Genomic DNA, 20,756 nt, shown 5'->3' on the forward strand with positions numbered 1-20,756 from the left:
ATCTCTGAGCAAAATCCCCGATACAGGTTTACAAGAACCGGTCGTATTTCCAAATCCGTTGATTATTCAAATTCAGGTACAAGTGAAATATCGATTACCGAAATATCTGGAACGTTGGTGCAGTTCAAATAAATTATTTAATTTATATACAATAACGAAGTCGCAGAGTCGCTAATCCAATTTAAATCGCTAAAGATATCGAATCAGTCGACTGTTTCGTCATCGGAAAATCCGAAAATCGAATTAAATATTTTAAGAATGTATATCAATGAAGGCCTCATAGTTTTTTCTATATTTTTATTTGGTTGTTAATATATGTTATATCAAGGTATATGTTTGTATAATATTTATTTTCTAGGCGTTTGCTAAAGTTTTATGACATTACTTACATGATATCACTCGTGTGTGCGCGAATGTTTAATTGTAAATAAACATATTGAGAGAAAAAGTTAAGATGATCACTTGACCTTTTACTATGTTAACTACGTTTTTATTTTAAAGGGACTTTCATTGACAGGCAAGTATTATAAGAATATATGCGGAATACAGGCACGGTTAATAACTAGTCATTATCTGCTAATAAATATAAAGATGCAGAATTAGAGGCACCTAATCTCAAACGACTCTCTGGTCGACCAAAAAAATCTTGTATATTTGAAATTATTAATGTTATAAAAAAAATTATTAAAGTTTAATACATCATGCGTAACTAAAGGGAACAGAGAAGTAATGGAACGCGGTTGACGATGCGCGGATCATCTGGTTCTAACATTTAATAAGAGTAGACACGTAAATGAAAATATTAATTCTACTGAATGACAAATGAATCGTTCATTTCTATTACAAGCATGCGATAGAAAGTAAAGAATCTCGTACGCTTGTTATTGGATGAAGCGGAAAGGAATTCTTCCAAAGAAACACTTACGTCTATGAACCCGTCTTTAGACAAATTTTGCATCAAAATCGTAAATTTTTGGTCGGCAGTTGATTATACTACAAGTTTTTAATGGATGAATCTCAGAGATACGGTCGGCGAAGCAATGTAATGATTTATTGAGGTAGGGAATAGTAGGAAACATTTTGCTGGAGAAGCCAGACTGGGGAAGTAAACCTAAGTTAGAAACATATATATATATATATACTAGCTGACCTGGCGAACTTCGTATCACCTTATTTTTTTCTGAAATATAATAATAACATAATATATCAAAATAAAATATAGCCTATCTTTTAAGTTGGATCAAACTGCACACGGTGTGTAAATTTGACTAAAATCGGTTAAGTAGTTTAGGAGTCCATTGAGGACAAACATTGTGACACGAGATTTATATATATTAAGATATATATATATATATATATATATATATATATATATATATATATATATATATATATATATGCTTGTTTGAATGTTTTACATAAAATTATACATATGTATGCTGTTGATAATGAATGTCAAATCAAGTATTAATATAATTAAGAGGTATTTAGACGACTTCGTTGTAAGCCGAATTAAAGCCGATAGTAGCCTATTACCTTGAATGGCATTTGACTAAAACATGCGTTGGACCGCGATAAAAATCGTTTTTTTTTTTTTTAATAGGATTTTCGCATTATGCTTTAATAATATTGAGCTAGTCGTTCTTCTAAATTTGAAACATAAAAATATATATGTATATTAAGCTGTATGTATTCTACCCGAATACCACCAATGTCCTACCCTAAAATGATGTCAAAGATTCAGTAAAATGGATTACCTAACGCTAGTCGGAAGGCAGAACCTGGCATCAAAAGCTGGGAATAATAACACCAAGTGGTAAAAGAAGATTCGATTCCGCCCGCATCTGTTGTACCTAATATTTATTTCAAATTTTCGACACAGCGTGGGAATATTATGGCGGTTAACGTTCCAATCCTTCTCTCTGAAAAAAGTATTCACCTCTTATATCCGATTAGCTTTTTAGATTCGCCTTAGAATATAATGTCATATTATTTAAAACTATTATATAATGAGATTTTTACTTAACTACCTAGCTAGGCTTTACCATAGGCACACATAACTTGAGAGCATTATTATTTTGCTTTGATCTCCTGTACAGTGTAGGTTTTATAAGGTCAAAGTACTTACTTCTCCCTATCCCTACTGTTCCTACCCTACTGTTTGTACCTCGGAGACCACGTTAAGCTGTCGGTCCCGGTTGTTATCATGTACACCTGATAGCGTTCGTTACTCGTAGTAGGTATCATACTCGTATCCACCAACCCGCATTGGAGCAGCGTGTTGGATTAAGCTCTGATCCTTCTCCTACATGGGGAAAGAGGCCTTTGCCCGGTAGTAGGATATTACAGGCTGAAGCGGAAGTAGGTATTTCCCCGGTCGGGCTACTCAAGAATGTCAAAATTATATACATAGCGATAGTGACCCAATTTTTTAAAGTCAAGATTCTTATGACACGCTAAAGACACACGACGCACGGGGATTAGTACTAACGAGAAATGACATTTTGACACTTTTATATCAACCGAAATGAACTTTAATTTTAGAGTATAAATATTTTTTTCTTTACAATATAGTGATGGGCATAAATTTGATATATGAGTGTGTAGAAGAATAATATACAAAAACAATAACAACAGTTAAAAAGATATCATGGATGAAGGGAGAAAACCATATTCAGAATTAATAAACCACCGTGGAATTACCGTGAAAAACGGTATTGTAAACTATTGTAAGAAAAAGTTTATCTTTTGTTAAAACACATCAACGCCCAGTTTCAATATTACATCTATCTTTGTATTTGCTTACTAGAGGTAGAATTTTGACGTAAGCTCCATACAAATTGTGTCAAAAAGCTATCGCTTATTGTAAACGGTTGTATGAAGTCACTATATAAAAATAATGTATAATGTGACCCAGTAATATAAAAATCTGGGAATCATGTCAGCATATAATACAGACGCAAACGCCCAATTACAAAAAACCGTAAATTTAAACAAATATTTGTTTTTAGCATGAATGGAACCGACGATCACTAACGCATCAACCACTTAAATAGTCTATCACACAAAATTAAAAAAAAATGGATCAAAATCAACGTCAGAAACTAATTTCAAAATAGTCAAATCTACAGATACTATAAAACCAACACAGGCGAATTCAAACATAGTTACAAACAAATCAAAACAAAATCGTCAGCCTTATTAATTACATGAAATCACAATAAAAATCTTAAGAATCTTAGAATCAGACCCTTGGAATCAAAGAATCCAGACATACCTATGAATGAAATTAAATCCGCCAAATCATATTCACATTCCAAAATGACTTTTTCGCTTCGGTCTATTAATCAAGAAAATTGTTGGACGAAATGTTCTAGAGAACTCCATATGCTAATGTTACTGACATAATACATGATATTGGCTATTAACATTATTAAAGGTCATACATATTCCTTCAATCGAATTTAATTCGCTCCGTTGTTATATAAAAACGCACAGCATTTCACAAATATAATATCATGTGAAAAAGAAAAACTTTAAATAATTTTACAAATATAATTTTATATCTATTATTATATAACGGATATAAAATTATTTTAGCTTTAGTATTAAACAACTTTAAAAGGAAGACAATTATTTTTTAATCAGTATGTTATCTATAACGATTAGCGATAGCGACAGCTTTGCGATTTTTAACATATTTTTTTTTAATGAACTGAATGAAACCCTTAGAAAAATCTCAAATTAATTGGAAGTAGGTAAGAGGGTTATAAAAGACGTTTTTAAGATTTGTAAATTTGATTCGTAAAAAAAAAACATAATATTTAATAAATAGCTCCAGAGAATAAATATAACAAGCTCAATAATTTACCTCTTTATATAATTAATGGTAAAGGATCACATAATGTTAGATGCAATGTTAGTACGACGATAAATCTGATAAGTTACATAAAAAATCCTTAAATATTCATAAAAATATGATTACTATTGAACAGACAACACAAAATGCATAAAATGGATAAGTGTAATTTCTCTCGATAAGTTTTTCACTCAATTACTCTGAAAAATCTTTAACCAAAACAATTTGCAAAATTATATTTAATTTAAAATTTACAATATCAAGAAATATTAATAAAATTAGTGGAATCATGGAGCATGAAAAACCATACCATGAAAATGTTAATACTAATTTGATTGCAAATCTAATACGATTAAATTTCGTATAGAATATTTCTGTACTTCATTTACATATATTTATAAAAAATATTATAAAGACTAAGTTTGTTTGTTTAAACGCGTTAATCTTAGTAACATGTAACTTAACTGATAGTTTCAAAGTTATTTGCTTGTACCAAGCTGAAATAATTTTCATCTCGGAATCCAGTTCTGTGGTTGCATTCCGAGAACAAACCTATCTATATATAGTTCCTTATATCATAACACGACGAATATAATTTTGTTTAATATTTTACATAATAAGAATAAAAATTAAATTTCATTCCTCTTCAGTTACACTGATATTCGCAACGATCTCGTTAGAGTTAAAGAATTTCGTCAATAGACTAGACTGATTAGACTTTAAGTTACTTTTGATTGTTTTAAAACTATAGATTATAAGGATTTTTGTCTCACTTATAAAATCGTATAAAGGTTTGTGATATTGTAATAAGCAACGATTTGATATATGAAAGTATATATTATATATTTCATAGTAAGAATTGCAAATAAAAACACCAAACATAGGTAGGTGAATGCCGTTTAAAACTAAGTTACCATAGTAAGTTCCAAAAAAGAAGGCAATGAAACAAAATCACGTCTCTATACACACACTGTTTAACTTGCACAATTTTAGAAAATATAAAATTTTACGAATACGTAATATACATTAAATTGTTTGGGAACGATTCGTTGCACACGTTCGCTCCGCTCGACCTCACGAGACTGACTAAATTATTGGTATCACAAACGCTGCATTACCGTCTAACGTAGGGCTGCTACGAGACGGAAACATACTATATACGTTTTTGAAGTAAAACTTCTTTAGCGCACGCTTGACGTGGTGAGTACGATGGTGAATGCGTGACGTGAGTGTTACGATAAGTGTCATCGGGCGAGGCGAACGGAAGTTGAGAGGGAGGTGCGAGCACACATTTTTTTCTCTCTTTCTTTCATAGTCAGTTTCAGTCGTTTCTGACCTAAGACTCGGTGCAGGCAAAAGCACACTCATTTTTTTTTTAAATTTATTGAAGTAAAACTTCTTTATACGCGCTTGACTTGGGGAGTAAGCTGTTAAGTTAGAAAAAGCTAAAGAAGTTTTACTTCATTCGTATGGACTTAATAACTCCTTTTTTTTTTTTGTAAGTAGTAAACACTCTAAAATATGACTTATTTTATATCTACTAGCCGATCCGTGCCCACTTCGTTGGACGTTAATTATTTTTGTGATACAAATGTATAGTAAAGTTTTCATGTCGCTCATATTTCTCCGACTTCATTTACATATACTATTATTTTTCACTGATTTTTTTCTCAATAACAATAGAGCCTTTATCACTTCTGAATAGTGTGGCTTTCGGTTAGTGAAAGAATTTTCATGATCGGATCAGTATTTACGAAGATTACCCCTTACAAAAAAAAAACAAAGTTAGAAACTTCAACTCTTTATAATATTAGTATAGATATCATTAGCTTTTAAATAAATAAATCAACAAATATACATAAATGATGATTATAAAAATAAATATTCAAGGATTCTATTCAAATTAAATATTTAATTGAAATCAACATTATTTTTTAAACTTATCTACATTTAAAACTTAATAAGAGTTAATAACCCTGATCGAGAGCGAAATTGGTTTCAAAACGTTTAACCCTTAATTACTCGCATGGGGTCAAAGCATTTTCGGATAAAAAAATGAAGCACTTGGCTCGGCCCGATTTCTCCCGCGCCCTCGCTAGCTTCATAACGTGCGTCTAAGTTTGTATTTTACTAGCGACCAAGTCACAGGAGTGGAAGGATGCGTCGCTGCACTCTTCAGCGCTGACCCCGTGCGAGTAATTACGTTACTTTTTTGAAAGAGGCAAGTTTTTTATTTTATGTATTTTTTTTGTGTATTATGAATTATATTTGTGTTATTGTATGTTCAGTGAATAAATGTTTGTTATAAATATGTTTTTTACATCTTTATACAATGAAATTATCAAAAAATTCCGTTTTACTACGAGTTTCGTCTTTTTGTCAGAATTAGTCATGGATAGGAGAGAACAGCGATTTGCGCAATGGTTGGTAGAGAATGAAGGAGGTTCTGATGAAGAAGAAGTTGGAGGGTCAGGTTTCTATTTTCAAAAACCAAATAAAGCTGTTGTGTTGTTATCTTCCATGCATCATGTAGCTCATATCGACCCAGCCTCAACTGACAAGCAGAAACCTGAAATAATAACATTTTACAACAGCACTAATGGAGGACTGGACACCAATGATCACTTGTGTGGTACATTCAACGTAGGGAGGTGAACCAAACGGTGGCCTTTAGCCATTTCCTTCCACCTGATAGATGTTTCAGGCATAAATGCACTCATTGTACATCGAGTAAATACCGAAAAATCACGTACTCACATGAGGCGTAATTTCTTGCGGCAATTGTCTGTTGAACTTGTTCATAATAACCAAAAACGACGAGTTGAAGTCAGAGCAACTCCTAAGAAGGTAAAAAAACGTCTGATGGAAGAGCACGAGTTGGAAAATCGCGTCCCGCCAACCATTGCAAAACGTGAACGTTGCAACAGCTGCCCAAGGAAATGCGATCGCAAAGTACCAACAAAATGCAAGAAATGTATAAGATTTGTGTGCTATGATCATTCTGACATATACTGTCAACAGTTTAACGAGAGAGATTTGGAGAGTTCCTAAAAAATACGAGTATTTACTATGATCTCAGTATACCTAAGTACAAATTGTTGATTATTGATATTAATTTTATTTTAACTTGTTTTTGTATAATTAATTAGTAATTCATGTTATTACTTATAGATATTATAAAATAAACATAGCACTTTAATAATAAAATCGTTTCATTTACTTATATATTTCAAAATATATTAAAAACTACTCCTACTATTTGGGGTCACCCGTGACCCCATGCGAGCAGTAATGTAATATTCTTTGTGCGAGTAATTAAGGGTTAACAATCGGTTAATATTGAACCCACCGTTCTTACGATTACAGTCGAACTTGTCGTAACGGGTCAAGGTTTTTTTTTCTACCTCGAACAGGTTACCGCGAGAAATCCACAAGCCAGCTTAGATAAAACTTATCGCCTATTGTGCCGGGTCAACAAACTTAAAAACGAAAGTAAAAACTAATGAATTATTTAAACTTAGTTTAAAATTAACGTAATTGAGGATGTGAAGAGGTCGTTAATAGAAGTTTTTATGTGTGACGCGTGTGTAAGTAATATGTGATATATTCATATTTTACTTCATTAACAAAATTGAGAACTAGTTGTGTCACGTGGTTTCACCCGACAATTTTATAGTCTTAAACTTCCTAACAGCCAAAACGATTGAAGTGAGAAATTAAAAAAAAAAAAGTACCTCCAAAAAGTTTCATATTTTTAAACTTAATAGGTACTTTTAATGAGCGATTTTTTTTTAAATAATAATTAGCTTAGATCATGTTTAATCAATTTATTACAACTTTATTTTTTATACTGTGTATTTATTAAAAATGATATATTTATATTATTTATATTAATATTACATACTACAATAACAAAAATTAAACTCTAAAAATTTTAAATACATAACAAACTTAAAAAGCTTCACAATCTACGGATATCCGGTTACTATCCCACCTATCCAATGAAATGGAATGGAAATGAAATGGAAGCCCACAACCTGCCGGTCATTAGGAAGTTAAACAAATGAAGCGCTAACTAAATGGCTCGAAATACCTTACTGAGCCTTATTTGAACTATTTTAGCTATTGGCCTTTAATTCGGCCTAAAAATCTATGTTTTGGGCATTAAGTAAAAGAAACTTTGTGTAAAAAACTTAAAACAATTAACTGCCTCTTAGCTAGCACAAAAAGATATTGATTAAAGGAAAAAGCAAAGGTTAGGAATAGTGTAGTGAATTAAGGCGCAACGCAACTTCGTAGAAGGTAAGATTGCCTAGGAGAGGGCACTGTATTACCGGCTTTTACTGGCTTCACCAATAATCTGCCAATAAGCATCTCACTGTTGGACAAAGGCTTTCACTGCATCTAGGAGAAGAGTTGCGGCTAGTGTTGCCCAAATTCAGTCTTGGTCTTGCAGTCTTGGTCTTGTTCTTGCGTTTTTGCAAGACCAAGACCAAGAACAAGACCGCGTATTTTTAGCAAGACCAAGACCAAGACTGACCGTGCAAGACTTGAGCAAGAACAAGACATAGCCTGCAAGACTCTTGCGTCTTGCAGCTAGGACTTAGCGCTATTTCACTGAGTAGTTAGGTGTAACAGTTCGGTGTATAGGTAGGTACGCTTAGGAATTCTATGAGACGCAAAAAACTGTATCAAAGAATATGAAAAACTGGACCTATGCGCATTACGACTAATACCATAAACATAGCGAATAAAATAATATCTATTAAAATCAAACTGAGTGCATGCATAGTTATGTTTTAACCATCGGCACTTTGATAATGCGGCATCAAAGGTTTTGTACTTACTTCTCAAAGAAATTTGCCGCTTTTCGGAAGTACATGGTTATGATACACGCGCCGGCGGCTTCTTTTGAAATCTAAAACAATCGTTGCCGCCACGCCGAAATCATAACATTTGACACTATTTGATTGCCGCCATAGGGCGTAGGTATACTCATGCAAAATAATTTCGAATTTTAAGAGTACCTACAGGTGTTCCAAAGAATAAATAAGTTTCAGAGTGCTTAGAATGAAAATGAATACATTATACTGATCACGCAAGTAGTATTATGATTAGGATAAAATGGTAAGGATAGGTAGTAGATGTCATATTAATTCATTCTAGTAAGTATATATTATAATATTGATTACTTATATGGTTTTAAACTAATTACTTAGGTACTATTATTGTACATTTAGTCATTATATTTCTTAAGTTTTTACAAGAAAAAATAGCAAAAAGTGTTCAAATATCACCCGTTTAATAAATATTGTAGCCACTTTTAAATATACTTGAAACGTGTAAAAAAATTCTACAAAACTAATAAAATAATATAAAAAGCGTAGGTACTTACCTACTAATAAAATAAAAAGCCTGCGATAAGAGTTTTGTATTACTTACCAGCCCGAATATCTCTGAGAGAGATGATGAGAGTAAGTAAATCTTCAGTTATTTATTAATCTGCTTGATCTTTACTATGGCTATGTTAATTCAAGCTCACAATGTTCCAATTCTAATATTTTTTTCTAAGATTTAAAGTAAACTTTAATAAATAGTAATAGACTAATAGGTAATTGCAAGACTTGCAAGACTCTTGCTGCAAGACCAAGACCAAGACCAAGACTGGGAGCGCAAGACCAAGACCAAGACCAAGACCAGGTGCATTGGCGCAAGACCAAGACCAAGACTGGCTAAGTCTCGTCTTGTTCTTGCATTTGGGCAACACTAGTTGCGGCATAACCCGACTATGTTATGTTGTTCGACTATAACATCCTTTCGCAATAATCACGAACTCAACGTTAAATTTAAAATTAGGATGTCATAATAATAAATAGAATACAGCTTAAAAAATAAGACATACAATTTTTTTTTTTCGGTGACTATGGGCAAAACCCATGAGTTCGCGCCATAATGCCTAACGCGAACTTGTTGAGGCCCATGTCCAGCAGTGGACTGCAATAGACAAACGAACATGATGATGAATATTTTTACATGAGCTAAAATGACGTGATATTGGCACGTTATCATATATCATACCTATGTATTATCTCTGGGGGTTTCCTAAATTATCTACTTTCGTGATACTAATCTTTATAAAAATAGCACGCAGACACGTACTGTTTTTTAATAATTATGAGGCTGAATTAAATCAGCACAGGAATGACGAAAAATTTTCATGTTTTTCTCTGACCACTACGACGGTCGGTGACATCGGACGATGACATCTGTTTTCAATAAGATCTAATACTTTTTAAGCAATAATCGTTACAGATAACAGAAATTAGCTACATCTGTTGCTAATAAGGATATCTGACGTATAACGGTATCTAACAGATAAAAGTTTATGATATAGTCTCTCACGAGTAAACTCCACCTTATTTGTCAGTGAAACCAGTAATCGTAGTTTATTCAGTTTTACCTCCTGTTGATAAAGCCTATCAGCAACTTATGTTCTAGATAAACTTTATCAGCAACAAGTGAAACTAGCCCTAATAATTTCCATGCATTAAACATGCATAATCTCGTGACGGAGACTAATTGCGGAATCAATGTACCGTGACAGAGCGAGGCGCGCGTTCACTGCTTACGATGATTTAAATAATACAACCATTTCGTATGACAATCAGTATTATAGCGGACGGAAAGCTCTTGTATGAGATTATTGTATTTATATATTTATACTAGCTGACCCCGCAAACGTTGTTTTGGTATAGGGTAAAACCGGGATAGATGCCTCACTTTTTGAAATAGCCACCTAATTTTAAAAATATGATTTTTAGACGAATAATTTTTATTAATGTAGCTAGCTCAATCCTTTATGTTGAATTATGACTATTTTTTTTCAACCTAGCCAATGCAGATTAAGCAGAAATTAGCTTTTCGTGAACCCTTTTTTTTGAGGATAGATGCCTACCTATATGGATAGTTGCCTCACCATGAAAATAGTGAGTAGGATAGATGCCCTTTAAACCGTGTAAACGAAAAACCAAACCAAATGTTAGGTTAGACTACTCCTAAAACATCGATTGTCTCCAAGAAACGTGGGCCATAGCAATGAAAAAATTTTTGTTTTTTTATATCTTTTAATTGTTATAATTAGAATATAATTTTTATATCACACAGATTATACTATGTATATATATATATATATATATATATATATATATATATATATATATATATATATATATACATAGTATAATCTGTCTGTGTATATATATATATAAATTTAATTAAATTTTACAAGCATTTATTCAACAAAAGTATAAATTCTTAATTGTTGGTCTAAAATATTCATATCAAGTGTCAACATACACATTGCACAATCATACTTTCTCATCGAAAGCTGACTGTAGGTTTTCTATAGTCCAAGAACATACTCGAGCTCGCATTTCTTCCTTTCTTTTATATTTTCGTGGCAAAGTTCTGCTAGAATCAGTAAAACATTCAAACATAAATATACCTAAATACATAAAAAAATAACAGACACAAAAAAAATTATACATATAAACTTACTCTGTATATGGTAAGGGCACCTATACCTCAAAAAATCAGGGCAACTATCCTTTACACACACGATCCAAACACGTCCTTGCCACACGAATATCTGTGGATATCCGAGGTACGGGGTGTCTTCGACTCCTACTTATGTGATTAATTTTTATTTGTGAGTTCGGCATGTTAGGTTTTTAGAACATGAGGCATCTATCCCACTGCGGCATCTCTCCCGGTTTTACCATATATGATATTAACCCCCTTGACACCTAATTATGTCTGGGTCTTTTCGGCTTGATATACATACAATTAAAAAGAACTTTCGGTAAAATTCATATCAAGATTTACAAGTTAATGCAGCGTGTTTAATATATATGTATACACAGTTGTATACATAATTATTATTTACGTACGCGCTAATGAAATCTATTGTTTTTACGCAGTCATGTTCAGTACTTTAAAAGAAACATTTGATTGCAGCACATGGTAATTGTTTGTACAGGCATTCCAGACGTTTCTACAGGTCTGGGTGTTTGTGCTTGTATTATGTTTCTGGACACCCGACACAGGACACATTTTAGTGGAGTCTTTTGATTGAGATACTTGATTTTGTACTGAGGCTTCAACTCCTGAACAGATTTTAATAATTCCTTTACCATTAAAAAGATACATTATCACAAGCAAAGTTTCACCCAAAACACGGTAAAATAACAACAGACATTAACCAAGGTGTCAAAATGTATGAAACAACAGAGCAATAAAAAGAAAATTCTAGAATTGAACTATAACATCGTACTCCTCATATACACAAGGGAACAGAAGGGGTAAAAACCACGCAGGCAATCCTGCTAAATCCAGCTAATCCTGCTGCTAATAAAATGCGAAAGTTAGTGAGGATGAATTGATGTTTATAACTCGTTCACTTTACTTCTGAAGTCATTATAATTAATCTTATTACGTAGCTGGAGATACAGAGTCACAAATAGGCTACTTTGTATTACAACATTCGCATGGTTTCTGTAATTATTCGGGCAAAATAGCGAAGCGTAGCAGAATATAGAATATAAATTATATAAAGATCGAACAAATCGTTAAACAATAACAAACTATTTAGAAATCGATAACAAACATTTACAACAGAACGATAAACAATTAGCTCTGTCCGCGAACGGGGAGAAATAAATCAAACGCGAAAGAAAGCGATCGTTTGTCATTTAACAAATCGTTGACTAAATATTATTGAAAAACAATCGGGGCCGCGTCTCAATGGTACGTTTCCTACAGCCATGAAAGCCGCAAATGATTTATTATTAGCGTCGATAGCCCGAACCTAACACAACCTGCGTCGCTATAACCGTAACACTAACTATAGCACTCCCTGTCCGAGTGCTTTACGTAATATCTAGGGCTGTCCACAAAAAAACTTTTTAAGGTTGTGGTTGTTAAATTAAAGCTTTTATATAGATAGTTTAAATAGATTACGGTTGGATTCTGATTTAAAATTTTAAACTAGGCCTTGGATACTTGCCAGCTCGGAGGTAAACCTAGGTAGCCCTTAGATAAAAGATTCAAATATTGTGCTCGTCTGCGCTATTTCTTAACTTTCATTAATACAATTACAATAATTAAAAATTAAATTGAAATCAAATGTTTTGCATTTTCCATGTGAACTGCAAGTATTGTCCAAAAAAAATATCATCCCAAAATTATGCTCAATTATTTCCTAACTTATATATATACAATTGTACGTAAAAAATAAAAATACATAACGTGAAAGCCCTTACATATCTAGACGTCGTGACGGGTTAACGTGGAACAAGTCATTTCAGCGGCTCAGTGGTTCCGCAGTGTTTTCCGTGGGCGGTACACGTAGTGGCAAACGGCAAATAGCAATGATACGCAAATTATAACCAAACCTCAAAACTGCTATTTATATCGCTGTCTGTCGCTATGGCGACCGTTATCGCGACGTGTCATTGCTTTTATAACAATTTTATTGTTTGTCCTAGCGTTTGACGGTGACGTCAAGACGATTTGGGGATTATTTTACTGGCTACAATAGCGAACTGCGGAAAAAGGTTAAGAGTTAGGGGAACCGTTTTTGTATTAGTACTTAATGCGAACTGCTTTAACTACAACGATCACGGGTTCAATTCCCTCTCGGAGCAGATAGTTATATGGATAGATATTTCTTTCTGGTCTTGGTGTTTGTGACTGTGGAGAATACGCTTGCCACGAAAAACATGTAAAGCAATCGTGTTTTTCAAATATCGATAATTCAAAAGAATCAAATAATATTAGTATATTATTGAATTCGTGCTAATATAATGTAATACTGAAGTTCACACGGTACTGGAGAGACGCAATCTGATTCGATACGTCTCGAGCGATCGCACCTAACATGCGGCCGGCGTTCTGGGGTCTGTCTGACCTCGCATTTATACGAGATTAAACGATATAAAAAGGTTATATAGATTTAGGCACAGTATTATATATGTTATACAGACAAATTTGTAAATATTGTAACTTTTTACGTTTCAATATACAGACGTGGTATCTATTACGTAACTTAGACTTTGGTTTGAAAACGAACCTATCATGGAACGGAATGCAAAATCCATTGATTTTGAGAATTATTATTCGAATTGTTTATTATAAACTTATAATTCCACTGGTACTAAAACGAAAAATTATTATAACAGTTTTGAATTTACAGCATACCAAATCTTTTAGTAACCATTTTTAACAAAGAGTTATCCACAATAACAAAAATATAGTAAGAAGCTACGCTAAATGTACCGGCCTTCAATTAGAAAATTGTATGCAATTCTGATAGTGAAATCAAAACAATGGAATGTATGCGTTTTGCTCGTAATCCGATTACTGGCTGTGGCTGTGACATTATCGTGTGTTCACAATACAATAGCGGAAATCATACATAATACGGACAAAAGAAATACGTACTGTCAAAATCAAATGAAAAAAAAAATTAAAAATTAAATTAATGTTTACTCTATGTCAATTTCATTTATTTTGCGATATCGTAACATTTTAGTTGTTTTGCAAAAGCGCAATATAAGGCACCATTATGTATAACTATTTTTTTTTATTAATCAATCACAATAGAGCGGTATAGTGCTTCGACCATATACACTAATCTTAAAGTTACGAGTACATTCAGACAAACACGCACACGCACGCACAAATATCCAATAAACTTTTTTTTTTTTTTGTAAGTGCTTCACCTTTAAACTCATCTACATTAATCCAACCATATCATCATTCACTCCTGCCAATGTCTCAGATCGGTCACGTCCGCGTTGAAACAATAGCTTATGTAAGCGAGGTCCGCGGAGATAACGTAGACTTTATTACGGAGATAATACGGTACAAGGAATGTTTCTTGCGTCCACCGCGGTAACACGAAACTCAACTATTCTAACAGTATCAGCTATCTTAGCTTTAAAAATCTTCATTATAATTCTTGATAATGTAAATAAAATTAGAGGTAAGTTATTGTGTTTGAATCGCAAAAAAACACTAGATACACTTAAATGTTCTAAATGTTATCTCGATGACTCTTAGCTCGTATCATAAAGACGTTGCGCTATCTTTATTTAATTATATAAAACTTTTAAGCAAAAAATTCGTTTTATAAACACTACTTTGTAATATAAAGTTATTAAAAGTTTTGAGACCACCACAATTTGAAAAAATTACGACGTAGGTAGACGAAAAAAATACTTAAGTAAATACACAGTGTTAATCGGTTCAAAACATCACATTCACATTTTAAAGCAGAAAATTTGTAAGAAAAGTGTGTATATTTTATCCTACGATCTTTTCGATGTTTTTATTTCTCTGTACATAAATTAATATATAATTACAATAAACAAAAGAGACGAAGTCGCGGGTATCCGTATATTAGCTAGATATTAATAATACTACTATTTTATTATATCATTAAGCTTTTGTCACTTGGTTGACATTTGTGGTCGTTGACATAAACCTTAATTGCGAAGCATTCTATGAGAGTAAAAGTAATTACGGTGATTAGATCGTTCAAACAGGCTGCATAAGTTAGTATTAATAATATATTGTTATATTAATATAAATTATAGGTAAATTATCACAAGATTTCGCAAAATACGTTCCATGCAAGAAGGCAGACAATTATTTAATATCACAATGTAAATTATGCTTACAAACGAAATGGGACGAGGTTTTCCAAAACCTAAAGATTTGCGTTTTCATTATCTAGGAGGGTCTTTTTTGCACATCATCTTTATCAGACTTCGTACGCTATTACACAGTGAGTTATCACGACCTAGAAAACTCCTCAGTAACGTGGAAAATGTACAAAAACTACTGATAATTTTTAGTTTAGTATTATTTAGTTAAAAACTTAAAAATATAAAATAAAATTCTAACAAAAATACACTAGATTTTTCCACACTAAGATTATAAAAATGCTTTTTCTGGAAAAACAATAATTACAATGTATACCTAATAACAACACCATTAAAAATAAATCAATTACCTAATCAACTAACTTTAAAGTTATTTAGTCAGATTTAAATATATGATCTGCATCTAACTTCACTTCAGAGATTACACGACATCAGTCAATAATAATCATTCATCATCCAATACTACAGTATAAAATGATCCCACGATTAAATACACAAGCTACATTTTCTGACAACCCTAAGCAACCACCAAAGACAGAAACAAGTTTAAATTTATACAAACATACATAACAATCAACGTTCATCTAATTAGGATTTCCGCTAGATATCTTAAGATATCTCCACCCAGATGACAGGCTAATTGTGATGACATTTAGTTTTCACATTCATAGTACTTGGTAAATGTCGTAAAGACTGCACCTCTTCGCACCTCACATTTACGCTGTACCCTCTACACCAGGGATGTCAAAGATAAGACCCGCGATCGCAATGTGTTACAGAAAGAAAAATCATGACTTCACTCGATTGCTCTACGGAAGTTTTAAAATACAACAATGACATTTTTTATTATTATTTGAAACTGGCGTACCCATTCTAAATTTGAAATATGGCCCCCCGCTAAATTGCGTTTGACACCCCTATTCTAGACAATACATTTACAAAACTTTTCCGTTCACACTGCTGTGGTTCGCTGCTCGGCGTTACAGTACACGATTTAATTTTCGCGCTATTTTCTTTTTTTTAGAATTCAAGGGAAAGCGGCTTTAATGACACGACCTTGACTTTCTCAAAGTTATCTGGTAAAAAAATACCTTTTTTACTAACTTTCGATATTACTGCATTGCATTTCGATATATTAACAAATACAAACAACAACCTATTCTTTAAAAGGTGTAATTATAATCTTAGATATTTAGTTTTTTAACGATATACCTACAACTAGAGCGAATCCACGGGAAGTTCAGCGGTTGGTTTACAAAAAAAGTGAATTTTTTGAAGTAAATTTTCTTTACGCATGCTTGACTTGGAGAGTAAGCTGGTTAATGCGTCACGAGAGCGTTGCGAAAAGTGTGATTGGGAGAGGCGAACGGAGCAAGAGAGAGAGGTGCGAGCACACATTTTCTTTCTTTCTCTCTTAGCCAGTTACGCTTCGTTTATCTAAGACACAGTGCAGGCCTATTGCTGAAGAAGTTTTACTTCAGTCGTGTGGTCTAAAGCACCCCCTTTTTTTAATTATATGTATGATTAAAGACAATTTAGAATACGTAACAGAAAACTATTACACTAGTTTAGCTTAGATAAAATACAAGGAAATGTACACATTACACAGCAAACCGTCTAGTTTTATTTGCCTTACTAATCGGTGTACTGATATCTGCTGTATCAAACAAACACAAATTTGAAAAGAACATTGTATTTTACAATGAACTGAAAGTAATTAATTAAAAAAAAAAAACGATAAGAAAATCTGCGTGTAACTATAAAATAAATACATGTATGTATAGTAGATATCGTCGGCCATATTTGATATGTAGTGACGACATCATTCTCATATGTAAGCGTTCGTGACGTGTGAACCAAATAACAATATTGACACGCCACGTAGTTTCAATTCTATTACAACCATTCATTCATATACAAATAATAATATTTTAATCTTTTCACACTATGTTGTACGCTGTAGAAGTAATTTTATGCAAAACTTTAAACAGTCCAATAATTTTAATAAAGGTTCATACCTTTTTAATACCTCACTATATTTTTACCATACCTTTTTCATAAGTTTTTTTTTATGGATTTAGCAAAATTCATAGTCAAGACTGTGGTACTCCTACTCCGTAGTAAATGATCTCGGCCGTAAGCATTACCACTAGGCGGAGTCAAAATTTAAAAGAGATAAAGTTAAATACTACGGCATATCTTGGAAAATTATTTCTTTATCTCTACTAATATAATAAATGTGAATGTAAGTTTTTTTTAACATTTTTTAAATATCACATCAAAAATTGACTGATTTTTAAGTTTTTTTGTTACGCTTTCACGCGAAAACGCGTATAAGAAGTAACATAGAATACTTTTTATTTAAAAAAAAAGCAATGCGGGCGAAGCCGCTGGTAAAAAGCTAGTATATTATAAAGGCATACAATATTTATTTATTTAAATGAAGCATTTTCGGCATTTCTTGGAAAATTATTTATCTGTTTCAAATTGATTTCCAAACAAAACTATAAAGTCTTAAATGTCCAACAGTACACTACACTGTGAATTTGATTACCACAATAATGAGTTGGAACTGAACTTTGTCGTGATGACTATCCATGCGCCACACTTGTTACTAAAATATATCTTTTGTTAATTCACGGAAATCGAAATGTTTACAAGTGACTCAAACCTTTTGCGACTCATTAAATGAAAATTTACTTCCACTCCAAATTTAAAACAAAAATGAGAATCAAAAGCATCGTTATATGTATTAGGTATAGCTGTGACTAAAATGACATACTATTGTCATCATGTAAATATACTAGTACAAAAAGATCCGAATTTGTATGTATACTACTCATGGAGTCACTTTAGTTGAAATATTTTAACATTATTTTTGAATTATTAACAATAGCTTTATTTAACAAATTTTTAACGAAATAATCTAAAACCGAATTTGATTTATTTTTATTTGAAGGCTACGTAACTAAATCACGAAACTGATAAGCCGAATTCGTTTTTAATATTAATTTTAAAGCTTCATTATCAAGATGTAAAATATATCGAATATATAATAATATCTACACAATACACACACGGTCGTCTGTTCCAGAAGTAAGCAACTTATTGCTTGTGTTATAGGTAACAGTCGACTAGTATAGCCTAAATATATATATATATATATATATATATATATATATATATATATATATAAACATACAAATGATACATATAAAAATAAATATATATATTAGACCAGACTCGAACCCACAACCGCCGGAGCAGAAAGCAGGGTCACTACAAACTGCGCCAACGGGCTAGTCATAAAATACGCTAATACGCTATAAAACAATACTACGACTAACGTAACGGAACGTAACGTAACGTGTCGTAACGGAACCATGCCCACAAATGTGAACGACGATCGCGGGTGATGACATAAGGATTCTCTTGTATAAAAAACGGTTCAGCCTGTAACATCTCACTGCATAGGCCTCTGACGCCGCGTTGGCGCAACGGTTACAGCCATGGATTGTACCTGTTGCGCTGGCGGTTGCGGGTTCGATCCCCGCTCATGACATACAGGTGTTTGTCGTGGTCTGGGTGTTTGTGCAGTCCTTATGGGTCTCCCCACCGTGCCTCGGAGAGCACGTTAAGCCGTCGGTCCCGGATGTTATCATGTACACCTGATAGCGATCGTTACTCATAGTAGGGAGTATATCCGCCAATCCGCATTGGAGCAGCGTGGTGGATTAAGCTCTGATCCTTCTCCTACATGGGGAAAGAGGCCTATGCCCAGTAATGAAATATTACAGACTGAAGCGAGAGGCCTCTTTCTCCATATAGGAGAAGAGAGAAGGGAAGAGGACAGATTGGAGCTTAAACGACACAAACAAGTAAACGCATACATTTTCTCTCAAATAAAAAACATACTGGCATTGATCTCTGTGTGAAAATTCATCTTGTTTCATTGTAGGTCAACGCTCCTTCGACACATGAAATGTAGGTTACTATTACCATAATAACTTTAAACACGGGAATAATTCAGGAGTTGCGCTAAACGAGCGCTGAGTGAAAAGTTAAGAAATAACCAGGTATTAATTACTGTTGACTTTTATACACATAGTTTATGTTATATAGCTTTATACTTATATACTTTAAAAAATCCACACAACGGGTAGACTAGTCAATCTATACATTATATCATATGCTTATTTATTGGAGAACGAATTTTGACAACAGCTCCATTAGAATTTCATTACGTCGGAAAATTGTAGCAAGTACTTAACTGAGGTAGGGCACAGCAGGAATTTCCTGCTCAAAACATGGAGCAGCCCGACTGGGGTAGTACCTCGACCTTACAGAAGGTCACAGCTAAATAATACTGCTTTCAAGAAGTATTGTGTTCCTGTTGGTGAGTAAGGTGACCAGAGCTTCTGGGGCGGATTGGGGATTGGGTCGGCAACGCGCTTGCGATGCTTCTGGTGTTGCAGGCGTCTATAGGCTACGGTAATCTCTTATCATCATTATAAAAAAAGTAAGAAAAATTAGAAATTGATTGACCGATTTGTTACGTAAGTGCGTCGTCATCCGTGTACACGTCTTGACATCTTTGTCTCACCATATGTGTTACTTTAGTCAGTCTACTGCCAATTTTTTTCTTTCCTTAATTTATTAATATTTTTCTAATAATAAATATGGTATTTTTAGTCTGAGATCTATATTAATAACATCGTTACTCCGTTTTAATATTACGCAAAAAGAATGCCACATCTTCGTCTTTATATTACTCGACTAGTTTAGTATTATCTAACTAAAAATTGAAAAGTATATAATAAATATGTATATATAATTATATACATATATGCACGTAATGGGCTATTATCACAATATTAATAATATTTCTATTTTTTTTTAGCAAAAAGTTGTCAATAAATACTTGAAATTAAAAATATTTGGTTCTGAATCGTGTTAAGAATCTAATTTTCAAAATTTTGCAAGCATGTATCTACAGAGCGCTACAACTTTAGGTTTAGTAAAAAATTTTAGCTAAAAATACAAATGAAAAAAAAAACTTTAAAGTTCTGTCTTCATTGGTACTCACAAAAAAAAACCCAAAAATCCTTAAAAATTAAACCGTCAAACCACAAAATCTCCTTAATACTTATTTATGGTAATTCTGAAACATC

The 20,756-nt window shown here is 32.8% G+C and overlaps 1 protein-coding gene across 4 annotated transcripts in view; it reads right to left on the reverse strand.

The window, feature by feature from the left end:
* LOC123669298 overlaps positions 1-20,756 on the reverse strand; it is an 87,588-nt gene that overhangs the window by 23,203 nt on the left and 43,629 nt on the right. For 2 of the 4 annotated variants that reach the window (XR_006745731.1, XM_045602909.1), the window contains exon 1: positions 4,774-5,130. The exons of 1 other annotated variant lie outside the window; for it this stretch is intronic. The gene's annotated coding sequence lies outside the window, so the exon portion shown is untranslated. Of the gene's footprint in view, positions 1-4,773; positions 5,131-20,756 lie in introns of those variants that run through there. One more of the 4 variants, XM_045602910.1, reaches the window with a different exon arrangement.

The sequence above is a fragment of the Melitaea cinxia genome, chromosome 3 (assembly GCF_905220565.1).
Source record: "Melitaea cinxia chromosome 3, ilMelCinx1.1, whole genome shotgun sequence".
In the NCBI taxonomy this organism is placed as follows: domain Eukaryota; kingdom Metazoa; phylum Arthropoda; class Insecta; order Lepidoptera; family Nymphalidae; genus Melitaea; species Melitaea cinxia.